Source organism: Polypterus senegalus, chromosome 4 (assembly GCF_016835505.1).
Source record: "Polypterus senegalus isolate Bchr_013 chromosome 4, ASM1683550v1, whole genome shotgun sequence".
In the NCBI taxonomy this organism is placed as follows: Eukaryota; Metazoa; Chordata; class Cladistia; order Polypteriformes; family Polypteridae; genus Polypterus; species Polypterus senegalus.
Genome location: NC_053157.1, coordinates 205,663,832 through 205,682,538, shown reverse-complemented (window position 1 = coordinate 205,682,538; position 18,707 = coordinate 205,663,832). Strand labels below are relative to the sequence as shown.

Sequence of the window (18,707 nt, the reverse complement as noted above, 5' to 3'; positions counted from 1 at the left end):
CTGAAGCTTCTTTAATTAAAAATTTGTCTGAGATATTTTAATCGAAGATGATAAATGATACTGCATTAATCAAGGTACACAAAAATAAGATTTAATGATTCTTTATATCAATCCTGTCCTCTGAGGCATTTCTGTGTAAATCATAAGTAGTAAAAGATGTGATTAATAACAATTTACAGACATTTTTGGAAGCTGTAGCTTGGTTTGGCAACAGCCAGTAGAATTCATAACAACAGAATATATGTAGCTGAGTTTAAAAAATCTATTTCAGCTTCATAATTCATCTTTGAATATTCTGGGTGGTACACTAACGCAGTGGTTATTAGCGTTCTTACATGCGTCCAGTGTCCTAGATTCATCTCCCACACTCAGTTGTTCTCCGTGTGGATCTTTCACATCCCCTTCATGTCTGTCTGGGTTTCCTTGCCAGTTGTCTGTTTTTCTTCCCACAGTTCTTGTGCAATTAGGTATATGCAAGATTGGGGCCTTGTAATGGAACGGCACCCTGTCCAGAAACCGCTCTTGCCTTGTACAAGATTTTGCCAGATTGGGCGTTAGATGTACGTGATTGTGAAGTGAATTTAGGAAGTTTGAGAATCTTGGGGGTCTTTCTTTCTTTCTCTGATTTTGCCTGATCTAATTAAAGGTGGGTGGGCGTTTAGCCCTAAAATGACAGGCACCCCCATCCAACATTAGTCCTTGCGTTTGCCCCTGAAGCTCCGCATCCCTCAAGTAAATTAATCTGACATGTCAATTGATGGATGGGTGCATAAATAAAAGCAGACTGAAAAAAAAATGCACTGGAAATTTATGGAAAAAGGCATAAATATATCATAATCATCAGAAAAATTCCAATGAAGTACTGGAATCTTTATGTACTTCATTAAAAATCTTTCTGTGTGCTTTTTCAACATTTAAACTGTTAGGCCTAAATTAACATATAAACAAAAGCAATATATATATATTTGTTGTTATATACTTTTTATGTTTTAGGTTTTACATTAAATATAAATATCCATGTTTTTCCACTATAATGATAAATAGAACTCTACATGCTATATATTGATTTTTTTTTTGAAAATTTAAATAATAAATGCAACTTACCAAAATAATTTACACTTATATTTTATTATTTAAATTGCACCTCAGTTTCTCCAGGAATGCTGATAACTGTTTCTCCATTGTCTGCTGGCCACTTCAATCATAATATTAATTATTTTTACTTTGTCTCTTTTTTATGTTAGTCATTGAGACTGCTTCTGTTTTACTGTGTATTTAATATAATTTAATTGTACTGTTTCTAGATGTGTGGTGTAAATAATTTACTATTTGTCCATTATAACTAACTGTAAACATGCAGTACTGCTATGGGCCTTTACTCTTGAGAAGTACTATAGGAAAATAAAAGTAATTTAACTGAAGATGTCTGTAGGCAAACGCTTATTAAGAATAACATTCATTGAATATGTTAAACCATGTCCTACACTAACTGGAAAGATTAATATATTTTTCATGAAGATGTTTTTGATTACAACATCTTATTAAAGGTGATATGATTTGTTTTGATTTCTATCTGTAGTTCAACAAAAACTGAATTTACGATAAGAATGTATAGAATTTTAACATTCAGTATATATACAATATATACAGGATATATTAGGACACTGTTAAAAATATGTATATATTTGGAAAAATATATTTCAGTTTATTGTACTGCAGTATATTCAGTGTACACGCTAACAACACTCAGGCCTCCGATCCTCAAAAACAAGTGGTTCCACAGCACCCCGTCACTCCGGATTGGTTGCTGTGATGTCCTGCACTTCAATCCGATGTTACAGCGTTTCTTTTCCTGACAGGCATGCTGCATTTTCACGTGGCCGTTCTGTACTTGTTAGCCCTGTTGCATGGTCATGTAGGAATGGTGTGATCACGCAATGAACACGATCAGCCAGCCTGTGCAATGTGCTTAACTGTCAGCAAAGTTGCATGCCGGCACCTTTATGCTCTTTATATCATTAATGGCAAGTGGAGGTGCGGACACAAGTCCAATTTTATGGTGGAGATAGCTCGTGGCTCACGTTATGTGTAAGCTCCAAGGTCAAATTTCAAGGCCCAAGAGCTTTTGCATTAGAGATAGACAACCATTAGCGTTTTTTACTGTATGTATAGATATCAATTTGTTAAATTATTTCAATGGAGTGACCACCAGAATTTGTGAGTTCTTACTTTATATAGAGTCATTGACAGGCACTTGATGATACACATTAGAATATGAAGTGCCATGCAAGATCATTCAAATTCACAATAAGCTATTAACTTGTAAGAGTCATAAAAGCATCACAGGGGGCATCTCTAGATATTTTACCTTTTCTAACATATCCTTGAATTGAAGCAATTATCAGGAAAGTGTTCATAAAAGAATACATGATGCAAAGAAGAGTGTTTGAAAGATGATTTTTATGCAGATGTCATGGCAAGGAATGACAAAAATACCCAGTAGTTGTCCATGCGGAGTTTACACATTCAGTATGGGTTTTCACTCCATATCCAAAAAAACATTTCGGTTAAGTTAATTGGTAATTGTGTGTATAAATGGTCCACATGATGGACTAGCGCCTTGTCCAGGATTGTGTCCTGTTTTGTGTTTGACCCTACCAGGATAGTCTCCAGGCCCCCATGACCCTCATTTGGATTAAGCAGAATTATGTCATATATATAAGGAACAAACACCTTCAAACCACTTTTCCAACTGGAATTCTCAGTATTGTTATTTTTATTGAATGTACAGTATATTTTTAAGGAAGCTATCTAAGTTAAGTTAAAATAACTTCCTGTTGAAGCCTCTCCATGAATGAGCAAATTAACCTTTTAGAGGATGTAGCTGCAAACCTAAATAAGTAGATAAACATTAAATGTTAGAGCTGTTTTTAGATAACACTTTTATAGCATTTTTCTAATCATCATCACTAAAACAGATTTTCCTGATTAACAAACAAGAAAAGGGTGAAAGCAAATTATTGTATAGACGGTTAAATACTTTTAGATTCCTGACAGATGTCAATGAGTAGGTGAACATCTTCACTTCTAGTTATAAACCACAGAATCTGTATGTATGTTTATTAAATGTGAGGGGCTAACGTCTGCCAGAGAAAGAGGCAGTATTTAATCGCTAAAGAAACCTCTATGGGACTAAGGACCCCCAGAAGGTGACACACTCTGATTGTTGCTCTAGATGTAAAATCTTCAAAGGTGCTTAGGCGAGAGAGAGGAACTTATCAGTTCTCTGGATAGAAAAGAACAAAATTAATGTGCAAGGCGCATGGTCAAATCCAGGATGTCTGATCAATCAATTAAACACAGAGACAGAGTGAGAGATCGAGATGACATAGAGGCCAAGACAGAACCCACAAGATACCGAAGCTGCCAAGTCCCTAGGTGTGGAAGCTAGGATTGTATTGTCGATTTAAGGGTAAGGCCTGGGAGAAATAACAGGCCAGTATTTGTTAATCCAAATTAAACACAACACTATTTCCCTTTTTCAGATGCATGACATCGTATTATCTCTTTTATGTGTACAAATTTGGGGCTTTCCAATAGTCCTATTTAAACTCTTCTCAAAGCTGAGGTGTGCAGATCCAGCATGGACTGCTGGAAATAGTTTCAGCTTTGTTACTCTGTAACAATAATGGGGTACCCTTGATCCTTGAAGTTATTGCAGGGCTTGACCCAAAGGTAAGTATAGCACAACGTTTAAAGCCACCTCAATTTGTAGAATAAGGAAGAAACGTTGACTGATGGCTGAAAAAGAGAGATAAAGTTAGAGAGAAGAGAAACAGAGAGTGGCAGCAAGCACAGCAGACTCGTAGGAACAAATCTGTACAGGAAGGGGCAATGTGACAGCAGCGGTCCTTAGGCTGTCTTTTCATTTCCCTTGTAAGTTGAATTTTCCCTTTGGGACCCTTTCTTGTGTGCACTGGGTAATAAATGCTATCCTTGCATGCTATGGGAGATACAGGAGATAGAAGGTCACAGTGAAATCTGTTAGCGTAATTAATTCAGAATTCTCCCACTGGTATACTGTACACCACTAGCACGTGCATTTACATGGAATTTCCTTTGTCTTTCATAAGTCCATGAACAGAACAAGTTCAAATTCAAGGCACACATACACACACAAAAATGCATACATACATAAAATGGTATCCCATACCTGGTTATTATCAGCATGGAGAATTTTAGGTTCTCCTGTGTCTGTGTGGATTTTTCTTCATTTTCATCCATCCATTTTCCAACCCGTTGAATCCGAACACAGGGTCACGGGGGTCTGCTGGAGCCAATCCCAGCCAACACAGGGCGCAAGGCAGGAACCAATCCCGGACAGGGCGCCAACCCACCGCATCCATGGAATTCAAGTATGTCCAAATATGTGGAGGTTCTGTTAGTGAGAGGATGTTCATGTGTGTGTACCCTATGATGGACTTTCCTCGTTTCCAAGGTGTGTGTACCCAGTGCTGCCTTGATACCATCAGGCCCTTTGGTGATCCTGATTTTCATTTAACAGGTTGAAAATGCTTGTATGTATGGAATGTATTGTACTGTAGAATAATAAACAAATAAAGTTGCATGAGAATTCAAGAGTTTTTACTGCTGCCCAGCAGATTCAGCACTCTGGTTTTAGGTAAATCAGCCACTCGCAGTTATTGTGTCATTTGCACGCTCTCCCTGTGCCTGTCTAGGTTCTTCTCTGAGTAATTCACTTGGCCTCCCACACCTGAGAGATGCAAGTCTCCTTAGATCAGACACCATGTGCATGAGTAGACCCTGCACCGGACTGGCATGCCTTGTCAGGGTTTGTCCCTGCTTTGTGTCCAATGTTGCAAGGATAGGCTCTGAGCCCCCATGACTTTGAATTTAATTTAACAGGTGTCAGAATGTTATGTTAAAACAAATAATTATAAGAAAATTTTAAGAAATACATTAAAAAGCAGAAATTCTGGGAAAAAAAATAATAAGGCCATTCAAAACTGCGGGATGTGTAATTATCCATAAATAAATTACATATGCTCCCTGTATTGCTGGGACATAATTTGCATAAAGACAACTTACTTTAAATTCATTGCAGCATTACGCTGATGGTCATAAACAGATTTCCTGTTTAATATTGGCTAATATTGGCCTCCATGAGGGAAATAATTTAAATGCATTTTTTTTTTCAAAAGTTAATGAATCAAATTATTAAAATCCTCTTTTCATCTCATTCTAAAACCTGCTTAAACCAATGCAGAGTTGTGAGTGGCCAGAGCCTGTCTCATAAACTGTGGGTGCAAGGCAGAAAATTGACATGGACAGGGCATATTAAAATTAATTCATCATATAAATATAAATATATTTATAATGAGTGCTTACACTAACCCTGGCTGTGGATGCTACTGCCAAGGTTAAGTGATTCTAGCCTCCTGCTCACCAGTACCCTGAAGTAAATCCATCAAGATTCAAGAAATCGATGGATTAATGAACTGAGAGAGTATAGACCAGGGTGTCAAACTCCAGTCCTGCATGGCCACAGTGGCTGCAGGTTTTCATTCTAACCCTTTTCTTAATTGGTGACCAGCCTTTGCTGCTAATTGACTTCTTCTGCCTTTAATTTAATTGGCTTGCTGTTTAAGACTCAGACCTCTTAATTTTTTTTTCTTAATTAACTGCCAAACAATAATGAGATTCAAAATGAACCAACATATGACCAACTAACCAGTGTCCTTCATACAATATCTGAAAATAAAGAAAGGCAAAATTCTTCTTGTTGTTGATCTGTTCAGGTCCACAAAACATTTCGATGGTGGCTCTTAGGAAGCAGAAAATCAATAGTTTTGGACTTGTCTGCTGTGGTGGAATGAGAGCGCCAACAAGCCATGGAATTTAATAACAACAAGAATCAGCTTCTAATTAAGAAACTGGTTGGATTGAAATTACTTGGAGTTTGAGTCCTTCACTACACTGGTCTCAGTTCACATCTCATTTTTGTTTGGCTGCCATTTAAGGAAAAAAGAAACATTTCAGAGGACTGGGTCTTAAAAATATGATGGTTAAAATGAAGGGATAAAGTCAATAAACACCAGAAATTGTTCACTAATTAAGAAAGTGGCAGGAAGAAAATAATGCAGCCACTGCAAACCTCCAAGAACGGATTTGGACACCCCTGGTATAGTCACATATATTTAGAGGACAGCAAGTTGTGGGAAGATCATGATTATAGCACAAGGAAGAAGAAGGGCCAGGTCGTGACTAATTAAAAGAAGGAAGCTTGGGCACATCTGCAGATAAGTGTGGGTAGACATGGCCAGCTCTTCTGGTTGTTTATGACATCTTTGAAGGAAAATTCCCAGAGTGCACCTATTAAATGGTTTTGTAGTGGCAAAGGCATTAGACTTTAAACCACCAGGTTTGTTAGTTCAGTGTCTTCTTCTGTTTCATTCTACAGTCCTAGGCAAGTCTCTTAACCTTCCAGTGCGCCAGTTAAAAAATAAATAAATATGAGCAGGTGTAGGGACTATCAATCTTGTCTTAGATAAAGGTGTCAGCCAAATATGCCAAGATAATTTAGGTGGAGACCAGCACTACACTATTTTTCTATGGGCACTAGAGGGCAGCAGGAAAGCTCAACAGGAGAATGCCACGGTGCTGCTGCTGCTGACAGGTGAAGTCACAAAGCCCACAAGTAGCTTTCGGCACTTGATCCTTTGTACAAAGGGAGGTCAATCTCATCCAGTAGCAATCTGAACCCGTCATTTGGCAGTGTACCTGAAGTAAAGGCTCACCGGCTGGAAGCAGAGTATATAGAGATAAAAGGAGACAATGAGAGGGAGACAGGGACAGGGACAGTGAGGGGGAAATGAAGGATGGGGGATGACAAGATTAAAATGCTTTTGTTGTCATCTGTCAGAAGAAATGAGACAGCCCGTCCATCTAATTTGTTTTTATTCTCCCTTCGCTCATCCATAACTTGTTTAATTTTCATTGATAAATGACATTATTTGGACCGGCATACTGTCTTGCACTTGATGTCTGTACCCATGAAGCTTTGAACTGGAATAAGCAGCTTCCAAAAAGAGGGTGACCAATAGGAGGCTCCAAGGCTACAATGTACAAGTGTAACATTTGTATGTATAGAGTTCAGCTGTAGTATAACAAACCGTGAAAATTTCAGATGAGACCACAAAAAAACACTCGACAGAAAGAAAGAAAGAAAGAAAGAAAGAAAGTGATGAGTGGATTTTAGCAGGATTTTGTGCAGTGTACACAGACAGCAGTTCTGCTTTCCTCCATGTCGTATCATTAACCGGTGCTAGTTTTAATAAGGGGTAATCGGATATGTGTGAAATCAAGGTGGCTTTACGATGTGAAAATGTATGCATGAGTAATTTTTTTTCTCACTGTATAAATTATTGAGTATGTACAGGTGTAAGCACAGTGTGGCAGTCCACAAACATGCAGGTGTTTGGGGGGAAAATTCTAGTTGTGACACGTCGTCTGTGACAGGGCAGATCCTCAGGCAGACAATGGGCACAGAACCAGATTACTGCATGTCCTGCGGCCGTTATTAAAGGTGGCAGAATAAGGGAGCAGATGGTGACATTGGCCCTTGTGGACCGTACAAATATACAGGTGTGCCGTCCCAAGAGAGACTTTCATGCTGAGCCGAAGGCGCCAAGAGAAAACAGGTGTTGCTTGGGTACGTGTATTTGTCAGTGAAGCAGCTCGGCAAAGCAAATCTTACAGCTTTATTGCTGCGTGGAGTGTTACCTCTAACCCCCAGAAGGGGAAGGTGGTTGTTTTTAGGCAAGCCTGGGGGTCAATTAAGAGTCCCTTCTGTACACGATTGGCTCTGCTGTTTTTGGTAGCTAGCAGCAAAACAGTGGTGGTTTGTGAGCAGCTCTTAGAATAGGACTGCACCCAAATATATTTTTTTTCCATGTAATGACTTACTTTAGAAAACATGTCTGTTTTACACAATTTATTGTGTGCGCCATTAATGAATACTTAAAAGAGTAAATAACTAACATACAGTAATACACCAAAATGTTCTCCGCACTTACAGTAAAAATGAAATTAAGCTACTTTTACTCCTTTCATTGCATATATTTGAACAATGAATTCTCTTTAAATAAAAATCACATATGTTGAGTACAAAGAGTCTGTACATTACAAACACACATGAAGCAATGGCCTTGCATGCAATCCAGCCTTCTGTCACCCTGAGTTGGTCTAACCAGGTTTGAGAATGTTACGTTATGCTATAAATAACAGTATTCTCAGTTTAGAAAGATGTAACAGACATTAATGAGGGCTTATTGCTATTTGAACACAAGTCTCCAATCATTAAATGCTTTAAAAATGGTTTTATCTTACAGTACAGATATTTCATACAGTGGAGCACTGGTAGGTTAAGTAGTTAAGTGACTTGCTTCGACTGAAGCTCTGCGTCCATTGTGGGAACTGAACCAGCAACCTTGTGTTTAAATTTTATCATTATTCCATACATTATTATTACTGTGACATAGTAATGTCAGTCAGTCATCGTCCAACCCGCTATATCCTACCACAGGGTCATAGGGGTCTGCTGGAGCCAATCCCATCTAGCACAGGGCGCAAGGCAGGAACAAACCCTGGGCAGGGTGCCAGCCCACCGCAGGGCACACACACACACACACACCAAGCACACACTAGGGACAATTTAGAGTCGCCAATGCACCAAACCTGCATGTCTTTGGACTGTGGGAGGAAACCCACGCAGACACGGGGAGAACATGCAGACTCCATGCAGGGAGGACCCAGGAAGTAAATCCAGGTCTCCTTACTGCGAGGCAGCAGCGCTACCACTGCGCCACCCTGCTGCCCGACATAATAACGTGTAAAATAAAATCAAAAAGCTTTAGTCTGACATGTACAAGGTGTTTTGGAAGCTGTCACCATAACATTGCTGAGCCAATTTAGATGTCATTGTTGAGAATCTGAATACTTTTTTGGTGTATATCATATAATTTTACATAAACTGCTTCCTTACATGCTGAGGGTCCTGTGCCATCTCTCAGCTGTTTATTATGGCTTCATATGTAGCCCTGAGTATTCCATTGCCCAACTAACACATCTTTTGGATATTGCTAATCACCCCAGGTTTTCATAAACATTTGATTTTTCTTGACTTCTTTTTATTTTTCTGTTTGGCATAGTGCTCTAGTACTGGTGGGTAGTTCTTGGAGTAAAACCATCCTGTCTGATAGCTCAGGAAACAAGCATTAAGGATTTGACACTATAGTCTTTGAAATTCCAAATTGTTCTTGTCTGTTAATTTGCTTAGCTCTAATTTATTTTCTGTCTTCTTTATGAAGATATCTCACAATATTTCCCTTTCATATTATTCTACCTATTTTTGAACTTGTTTGTTACCACAAAAGTTTTACCTTTGATTTTTCAGGGAAATGAGGCAGAAGTTTCAATTTAAGCTACTTCTGCTCACTAATCCTGGCATATGTTGCATGTTGATTAACACATGCAAGTGGGAATTTTACCATATGATAATAATGACCTTATAAACCTATAAACTCGGAAAATGTACAGAATAAAGGATTTATTTTATCCTTGGGTGCTGAACCGTATCTGCAAATACATCTTGCTTATATTACCCTGAATATGCATATTCCAATAATTAAAATGACAGGAAGGACATAATGAGTCAAGGATTATTTTAGATTCAATTGAACAGTCAATGTTCAGTGCAGTCATTAAAAGAGTGTTAATAATTATGTAAAGGAAAAAAGTGTCCTATAGTACAGTCTTCATTTTTACATACTCAGTAAACAGTCATGGAGCCATTAAGGGAGTGGGGGGTTCACTTGCCAAGGGCCTAACCCTGATGAGGGGGGTCACAAATGGAACAAAAGAAAGTTTATTTAACAACATTCTGGTAGTCATAACTTAAATCCTTATCTGCTGTATAATAATATGTTTGTGCTTCTACAGTTCCTCTGAGCAATCTGATTGGTCAGTTTGACTTTGGTGGCCCTGTGGTAGGGATGATGACAAGATGTTCAATTCCTGATTGTCACAATATTTTTATAAAAATAGGAGCTAAAATGGAACAAAATGAATGACTTACAGAACAACTAAGTAATAACGAGGCACATCTCAAGCTGAATGATGTTTTCACTGGGGGTAATGGGGGCCCGTTTACCATTGGTGGCAAAAAATGCAAGGTCTGAGAAACAGGCTTTATGGGAATACAATCAAGAGAGAAAGCTCCTGTTTTTGACAGGTAAGCATAGCTAGTATAAATAATATATACATTACAGAATGCAGTTTTAAACCTTAACAAAGGTATATGTTGATTGCATAAACACATCACATTGCCTTAAGACTATTCCTCCCAAATGTCCAGAGAATGGGTAAGCACATGGCAAAAGCTGCAAGCAAGAGTCCTCTTTACTTCACACACTTGTTTAGTGTGACAACTACTCTACTACTAGTCAAATTTGCAATAACAAAGTGTGCAAAAAAGAATAAAGTGGCAAGAGGGGAGAGATGGATCATGTGATGAAGAAAGGGACCATGTATACACAGAAAACAATGCAACAAATGCAGATAAAATCTATAATAATGAGGTGTTCCAAAATCAAACGCTCATCCACGATGTTATAATAGCTCTTGTAAATCAAATCCTAAACTGTATCCCAACTAAAGAGTTTTCCCCCTAGTTTAAAATCTTTGCTCCCCCGCTGATAGTAAAGATTTATTTTTAGACTTACAGAGCCTCCAATAGTTATCGTATATACTTGCATTTAAGCTGTCCCACGTACAAGTCAGGATTTGATTTCATCGTATAATTTTCGCTATTTTATAATGTCGGTCATATAAGTTGAATACGGAAAACTCACATTATTGATCCAAGAGATTATGATATGCTAATGCCTATCTGAGACAGTAACCACGGAGCACACTGCCTTTTTTTTTTTGTATGTATTGTGCCTACGTGACCACACAGTAATACCCAAACTATTCCAAAGCAACCTTTGATCTTTTTTTTGGGTTTTTTGTGTCTCACATCCTCATGCACCTTTATCGTAAGAGCATCGCTTATCTACGATGGTGCGCTTGATCAGAATAAAATATGAAGCGGGTTTTAAATTAAACGTCGGTGAAGTGGCGAAAGAAATTGATAACTGCACTGCTGCAACAAAATTCGATGTGTCTGAGAAACTAGTGCAAGATTGGAGGAAGCAAGAAGATGTAAAAAAAAATAAAAATGAAGTGTCGTATTTTTGCACGGGTGTATAAGTCGGGGTCTGATTTTATGATCGATTTTTTGGGTTTCAAGACCTGACTTATAAGCAATTATATACGGTAATCACGGTCGTCTCAATTTTATGTATTCAAACTCTATAAGTAGCCTTTCTAGCTTACATAGTATGTTTCTTATCTAAAAAATTGCCTTTTATATCTATTTATATTTTTTTTCTAACTAATTCTTAGGAAAAAAGTGAAATGTCATATGTTGTACCTAACAAAATGTTCTTGAAAGGATCAATGTTTTAACATACAGTGTAGAGATCGTTGTATTACTGGGACTTCCTTAATGGAAGAATACATAGAAAATGTAAGGATCTGAAGTTTAGGTTTGCATTTGAAGTGATGATGATCACACCATGAACATTGAAGTCTCTTTCCCTCCGCTCAAACCTCCTTGGGAGTCAAAGCCCGTTAATTACAGAATATCTCCTATATTTACTTTGCTTTTGTCACATGAGTCTCTTTTGTTTTATGTGAATTGTTCCAGGAATTCAGGACTCCCTTAAGACCTCAAAGTCACGCCCAAAGTCAGATAATCTGAACTCAGTTCAGGGGCGTCTTATGCATGTACTGCATCCCATATTGGATCCCACCTGGAGCTTGACACAAAAATGATTCATTTTCAACCCTGAACTGGACTAGTTGCAAAATAGAGTGGTCAATGTGCCCAGTAATAAACTGGTATTTCTCACATCTGCCACTGCTGAGATATACTCTGCCCCCATGCAACACGAAATTAGAAAATGAGGGTTTGAAAATGGATGGGATTTAATAATAGTACAGTGGTTAGTCCAGCTCTCTTTTCATCCCATCATCGTCTGTGTGGTGTCTGCACTCTTTGTGTGGAGCTGTTGGTTTCTTTTTATATCTTAGGGACATACTGTGCATGTCAGACAGACAGAATGATGATCTGAGTGGATGTTCTTGGTTCCAACCTTGCACCCCATTCTTTAGGAATTGGCTATGGTCTTTACATTTCTTTACTGAAAAAGGTAGGTTTGAAATGAATTGATGGATGGACCTGTTCCTGTAGAAAAACATCTTGATCTTTTGATCTTATCCTCTAATTCTTTGGTAACTTTCAAAGCCAATATTAAGATAAGCTTTCAATAAGAAGTATAACAAAGTCTGCAGATAATAAGATAAATCAATTTGCTCCTAAATAAGCTTGTAATTGCCTAATGAAACCTTGGGACTTGGCTGCCACTGGCTAATTTGCTGGACACATGAGAACAACTGTTGCCTGACTGTTAGAAGTAATGATTTTTACCTTGCATACTGTACTTTTCACACCAAGGCCTTGTCTTTTTAGGACTTTCTGTGTTATCATACTAGATAAAATGATTTTAATCACTTGAAATGAAACAGCTTTTCTTGTCCCATGGAACAAGTTAGCCACTTCTGCCTTTTGTTATCATTAGATCCTTGCACTTTATTTGATACCTTTCCCAATGCTGAAATTCAACTTTAGTGTTCATCCTTTTTGTATTTTCAGCTGAGGACAAGTGATTTGAAGCACATTGTCTTGTCGGTTTAGGTGTTAGAATACTTAGCACATGACAGCTTGTTAGCAATGAGCAAGACATAGCACTAGGTAGCAGATCTCAAGAGCAACAGATATTGAGACAGGGGGTGATGACAGCATTACCTGGTTGGAAAATTACCCTGAAATGTTTATAACAGCATGATTTGTTTTGTTAATGGGCTTAAAATGATTTTAAACTTCAAACTGCACTTCCGAGTGTGTTAAAATCTCTACTCTGAGTTCCACTCCGTCTCTCTCGTGATTAACATGCTTTTTGCATCTCCGAACAAGAAGGTTTATTGTTGCCCAAGACCTTGCAGTAAGAGAGAAACACAAGGCACTAAATCACTGTGGATCCCACTTAAATGAATCCCTCTCAATCCCATTCTAATGTGTCTGTGTGAAATGAGGCTGAACATTCATAGTGTGGTTAACCAGCAAAGCCTTTTCAGGGGAGATGATCACTTTTTGACAGATTTCAGCATCAGATTGCTCAGTAGTTGGCTCAAGATGCTGTCTGATGGAACCAGGACTATTAATGCAAGCCCTTTATAACATTCTTTTAGGGCAATGAATTCCTCCATAAAACAGATAAGTTCAAGTAATTGTGCCTACAGTATTTTGAGCTACAGGGACTTCTTAGAAAGATTTGATAATAGATATGCCAACTAATAATTAATCACTGATAAAGTCATTTCTTATAAATAATGATAATAAATGGCGTTAGTTTATGCTGTTTATATGGACTAATCATTTTCATGTGGTAGGCTTTATTTTCTCAAATATTGCTCACAGTGTTTATGGGATTTGCTTAGGAAGAATGTTCTCTTTTAGATTAAGATTGATATGTTACCCTGACCCGGTTTGTAGCTATTTCATGTTTGCTCTTTAAAATATTGTATGCATAACAGATATTTATTTATAGTTTTTATATATATATAAAATTCTAATCAAAAAAGTAATTTATAGTTTCAGTTCTGAAATGGCGGTAGTGTTCATAGAGAGGCAGCAGTCGTTACTGACATACACAATTTAATAATTTTCTTAAAATGAATAATACACATTATACTGAAAACCATCGTCATCAATGTCATCATTATTATATTATCATTATGTATATTTATTAGCTGTGGCACAGTGATTAGCAGCATGTCAAGCTATTCTCCATACAGGAGCTGCATATCCTCCTCCAGATAATCTAATGTTCCTCCCATATCTCCAAAGATGTGTGTGTTACATTAAACGGTGATTCCAAGGTGATGTACAGGCAGGCTAGCAGGCAATCAAGAGAGGACCAACTCCTGGATTAAGCAGGTTTAAGAATGATATTTATGTTTTAGTGTTATTATCATTATTGTTACATACTTAACTAATATCTTTATCTATGATATGATGTTATGGAGATTAATTCCAGTTTGAGCTGAGACAGGTTAAGTGACTTGCTCAGGGTTACACAGAGAGGCAGAGGCCTGAACCTCTATGGTTAATAGTCCATTATTATTATTATTATTATTATTATTATTATTATTATTATTTTTAATTACTCCATTTCACATTTTCCAGACTTTCATGTTCCAAAACAAGATTGAAATCAGCCGGTGTCCAGGCCGGGAGCAGACCTGATGAACCAAATGTTTATTGTAGGGCACAAGAATGCGTGCACTCACACTCATGCTCACACTCTCATGCACTCACACCAGGCCATTTAAATTAACTTAAAATTAACTTTACACGGAGAAAAATCACACAGACGCATGTAAAGAACTCATATACTCCAAACAGTAAGGAACCAGGCCACAAATTGTACTTGTGCAGTAATAACTTTCCTGCTTTGCTCCCCATTATTACAACTTAACCAAACATTCTTCCATTTTCTTTACCCACTTTTCCAGTATAAGGTCACAGGGCAGCTAGAGCCTGTCCCAGCAGTCATTGGGTACAAGGCAGAAGCAACACATGGACAGGGTGCTAGTTCATCGCAGGGCAAATAAAAACACACACGTTAGGGCCGATTTAGCAACACCAATTCATTTAGTCTGCATGTCATTGCACTGTGGGAGGAAACCCGATCACCCAGAGAAAACATGCAAAGTCCACACAGGGAACGCACAGGGTGTGAACTCTGGTCACCTTGTTGCAAAGCAGGGCCACCACTGGGCCGTTGTGCCACTCCTACCCTAACATAGCATTCTCAAATCAGCTTAATCCCATTCAAGAATCCAAAGGCGGTCCAGCAAGGCAGCATCAGCTGTTTGTGCGTGACTGAGCCCCAGAGTTGACTGATTGCCATTACTATTAGTAATAGTAGTAATATGATTATTAATTAATGGAGCACCAGTGTCAGATCTGTCCAAATTTGACCATCTGATGCCATCTTCTAACAGGGAAACCCCAAGGAAAATCTAGAGAGTGTTGCATAAGAATATTGGATAAGGAAGTCTACACAATACTACTTGGCCTGTTGCCATAAGACTCTTATCAGAAGAACAAAGAAAGTGAGTGAGTCTGTGAGTGATAGAGTAGCATATTGGTTAAGCAGGTAGTCTATGCACCCCACATCCATTTTTGGTTAGGTTTACCTTCTTTGTGGACCTTAAATGAGGTCATATGAGTTTAATTTGATTGCCAGCTCTCTTACAGACATGACAATTAATTATCTAAGTGTGAATAACCTTGCCAGTTTGTCCAGCACTTGAGTGTTTTCCTAATCATACTTAGCTCTTGCTTTTCACTGTGCTGGCCTACTTGACTCTGATTACGTACAAGCCAGTGCCTTCTGGACTGCTCTAAGGTGGTTTCCTGCCTTGACCATGTTATTACAAGGACAGACCCTGGCTCTGTGCAACTTTGAATTGGATTTAAAAGTTGTATAAATTAATGTTTGTACAGACCCCCGTGACCCTGTAGTTAGGATATAGTGGGTTGGATAATGGATGGATGGATAATTCAATTATGCATATACAGTTCATACAGTATGTGAAAATCACTGTCTCTCTTTTCCAATTTAATGGCCATTTTCAGAGTTCTTCCCAGTTGGCTGCGTATTAGAGCAGAAACGCTTACAGCTGGATGTCCTTCCTAGCATCAACCTCCTGCAGTCACCTTTTATGGCATATAAGAGGTGCTGTGACCTCCCTAATCTCTGGTCAATTCAGGGTTTTGGATAAAAATGAAAATTTTATATATTTATCATGCAACAGGTTGGTTAAGAGGCTTAGGTATTGGATTTGACCTTGCAACAAGTCATTGGCCATTTGGCACCTTTACTTGCACCCTTTGGCCTTCCACATATTGATAATTAGTGGCTTCCAATGGCCAATTAAGTAACCTGTACACCTGTTATTTTCCCATATCCATGTTTTTCAGTTCAGGTAATAAGGGAATCATTAAGTAATGTTAACATGTAATAAGAATTTGGTGGTGAACCTCACATTTCAGCAATAGCAAATAAGAGGAGAAATGAGGACTACAAAACGTGTAATGATTCCTCTTCTAAAGCTGTAATGGTCACATTCTAAGATTTTGGTGTTTTACAAGAACACTACTGAAGCTGATTTAATGGCTACAAGTACAGTTTGTTGGACAACTGCCTCTCACCTCTGCTTCTCACTTATCTTGTTGGTTTTCTATCTACCAACAGACTCTCCTCCTGCCTTCCACTCCAGGTTTATTCTTCTTTTGAACAAGAGTGACTCTTCATGCATGTTCTTTTAAAGGGCGAATGCTCCCTGAATATGTATATAAACCACCACATCTTACTGGCATTGTGAAGAACTGTAATTTTTAAGAAGTGTAAAAACATTTTCTTGCTATTCTGGCCCTTCTCTTCTCCTAAAATGGATAGTTTGTGACTTAAAAGGCACTGTGCCTCCCTTTGACAGACATTGCCTTAATATACTGCTTCTCATAACATTCCATAACTTTAATTTTTCATTAAAAAGACATAGGGCATGCCTTGTCATTAAGTTATGGCAGCTGTGGTCATGTGAGGAATGACAAGTTGGAAAGAATAAATGTTGGGGCGCCAACTCAGTCATCTACATTTCATCCTCGACTTTTCTTTAAACTTGAAATAAACAGTCGTCTAGGGTGCCGATGCAAAACAAACAAAAAACAATTTGCCTCTTAGGGCTTACACGAAGGGTTCTTTGAATGTAGAATGGAGCCTCTTCCTGTAGAGGGCTTTGATCTCAGACAGAATGACACCTCCTTCTAGCAGCCTCGAAAATTATTGGTGGAGGACCGAAAGAGGCGAAGTCAGCTGCCCTCACTGGCCGTTTTCTTGGCACTGTGTAGGGAAGGGAAGGGGACGCCAACGCTCACTCTCATCCTGGAGTGATATTTCATACCTTAGATGAGCCCAGAGGGTGATGTTCTGACGGACATGCGTGACACACAATGGTCTGTGTTGCTACTTCGAGCATCCTGAGTTGAAATGCAAGCCTCATTTGAATGATGTTCTCTGTCTTTTCTGCTTTTTCGGCCCAAATCCTAAAGATGTGCATGTTGCATTAATATTTGCCTCCAAATTAGACCCCTGTTGGTGAGTTGGGGTGTTTTCTTGAGTGGAACATTTAGTGGAGTGGCATCCTGTACAGGGATGGCTCCTGTCTTGTGCCCAGTGCTGCTTTCTACCCTGAACTGGATATACAGATTAAAAACATTAAGGAACATATTTGTTTCCTGGGCCCACACAGAGCTAGGCACATCAAGTTAGAAGCCAGTGTCATTATATAAAAAAGTCATTTATAAGGATGACCAGTGAGGGTACCCGATCAATAACTCCCACTAATTCTCTGCTCATTTAATGCCAATGCTATATGTGACCATTTTTTGTAGCTGCTTAACCTGAGCACATTTTGCTGTTAATACGTCTGAACTAAAACAGTTCCAAATACTTATTTATTACTGATGCGAAAGTTAAAATTGTTACCAAGATGCAAAAAGCCCCTGCACGTCTCCTTATTGTAATTTCAGGAATGACAAGAGAGCTTCAATTGAAAATAATCTTTCTTATAATTCTTTCTTTATAAAGTACAGTTATACACTTGATATTATTCAAGAGACATTAAGATATATTATGCATTATTATATCAATTTAAACAGTCAGGAAAAAGATCTGATTTCCAGCCTATAATTTAGTTCACATAATATGTTTTATCTGTGCTAAGTAAGGTGAATTTCCCTGGGCAAAAAAAAAAAAAAAGTAAAAAATATACATAATAGCAGCAAAATGTTCATATCTGCCTATTGGTTTAACTTAAGATAATAACAACTTTGGATTTAGTTCTCTTTCTACTTCATTCAGGAATACTATTAGGGTTAGCAGGCCATTTCATGTGTTGAGTACAAAGCAAGACACCTTATTATTTATAGCACTTTATACACCACACAGGGCTCCATTTGCTTCATATTTGAATGATCATTGTGATATTGTCCTGCTATATGGTGTATGTGAATGTTGTGACAGTATAGCATGGTTGCATCTGCACACTCCTGTTATTGTTGGTGAGGCTCCAACCTCAAATGACCACACACTGAATTAAAAGGGCAGAAGCAATGGATGGGCACAGGAGATGGAAGGATGAATTAAATTGTACTAAACCATGGTGATCTATAAGAATAGGCAGCATTTTGTTTGAATTGATTCACTCACACATTGAAGTTGAGGATATTTAGTTTTTTGGAAGAGTAAAAAGTTAATTGGTCTAATAATATTTGATTATTATAATTTGTATTAAAATTCATTATATTGTTAACATGGCATAACATTTTCATATCCGCTTAATAAAATTCAAGGTAATGGGGGGCTGGCATCAGACAGGAATAAGGTTCTGAA

General features: G+C 38.1%; 1 protein-coding gene across 9 annotated transcripts in view; it reads left to right on the top strand.

Annotated features, from left to right (window-relative positions):
• The window catches only part of LOC120527927 (transcription factor COE3-like), a 411,253-nt gene that overhangs the window by 21,684 nt on the left and 370,862 nt on the right, over positions 1-18,707 (top strand). The gene's annotated exons all lie outside the window — the stretch shown is intronic.